Source organism: Monodon monoceros, unplaced genomic scaffold (assembly GCF_005190385.1).
Source record: "Monodon monoceros isolate NGI ecotype Baffin Bay Population unplaced genomic scaffold, NGI_Narwhal_1 Super_Scaffold_20, whole genome shotgun sequence".
Lineage (NCBI taxonomy): Eukaryota > Metazoa > Chordata > Mammalia > Artiodactyla > Monodontidae > Monodon > Monodon monoceros.
In genome coordinates, this window is record NW_021703777.1 from 7,723,884 (window position 1) to 7,725,505 (window position 1,622).

Here is a 1,622-nt window from a genome sequence, read left to right on the forward strand (position 1 = left end):
AGACTATTATACTGTTTCTCATGTGACAGACCTCTTACTACTTAAAGTTAATTAATAATTATTATTTTTAATTGGGGCAAAATACACATAAAGTGTACCGTTTTAACCATTTTTAAACACAGAGTTCAGTAGCATTAAATATATTCACTTTATTGTACAACCATCACCACATCCATTTCCAGAACTTTTTCATCTTCCCAAATTGAAACTCTGTGCCCATAAAACTAACTCCCCATATCCCCCTCCCCGCAGCCTCTCACAGTGAGCATTCTACTTTCTGTCTCTGTGAATTTGACTGCTCTAAGTACCTCACATAAGTGGAATTGTGTAGTAGTTGATTGTTTTGTGCGACTGGCTTATTTCACCTACCTTAATGTGTTCAAAATTCATCTATGTTGTAGCCTATGTCAGAATTCCCTTCATTTTTTTTTTTTTTTTTTTTTTTAATGCGGTACGCGGGCCTCTCACTGTCGTGGCCTCTCCCGTTGCGGAGCACAGGCTCCGGACGCGCAGGCTCAGCGGCCGTGGCTCACGGGCCTATTCGCTCCGCGGCATGTGGGATCTTCCCGGACCGGGGCATGAACCCGTGTCCCCTGCATTGGCAGGCGGACCCCCAACCACTGCGTCACCAGGGAAGCCCCCAGACTTTCTTTACATCAGACGTTCTGTGAAAAAAGTCCCTTGCTTTACATAAGGCTTATATGTGTAGAAGACATTAACTTATCACTCTCACTTCACAAATTTGAAATGTGAATCTTTTAACTATATCCCATGTCTGTTTAATATTTCATTTAAATGTGCTGAGTCTCCTTTTATAAGCAGTGAATCATCAGGATGTTACAGGATTATCATCAAAACCAGTTCAATTAGTATTCACCGTGTCAGGCAGTGTGCTAGGTGCTTGTGTATACTGGTAAGCAAAGTTTAAACATAGACACTCCCTCAAGGATCTTATACTTTTAGAGGACACTGTTTATGTTCTAAAACCCGTTGTCTCTCAGCCTTCTCCACCTTAGTAAAGGGCATCATTGCCATCTAACCTGCTGCTCAAGCCAGAAATCTAGGACTTTTCTTCGGTTTTTCCTCTCCCAACCCTCCAGCTCCCTTCTCTGCTACCTCCAGAATAGATCTTGGCTACATCTACTTCTCTTCATCTCTACTGCCATCATCTGAACCCAAGCCGCTGCAATTTCTAGTCTGGATTACTGTGAGAGCCTCAATAACCTCCTAACTGGTCTACCTAATCCTACTATTGTTCCCCTTTCATCCCTTGCCATCCATCAGGGAACCAGTGATCTATTCAAAACCTCCTCATTGCATGTATAAAAAAAATCAAAACCCCTGTAAAGCTCTGCATGCTACGTCCCTGACTTTCTCTCTGAAGTTCTCTCCCGCCCCTCCGTTCTGCTCACTCTGCTGCAGCCACACTGGCTGTCCTTTCAGTGCGTAACAATGACAAGCTCTTCTCAGCCTCTGCCAGGGCTGCTCTTACCCTGCTTGGCCTCCCTTTACGTTCTGAAAATTTAACCTTACAGGCTTTCTCTTCAGGGAGGAATTCCCGGTCTCTCCATTAAAGTGTGTGTGTGTGTGTGTGTGTGTGTGTGTGTGTGTGTGTGTGTGTG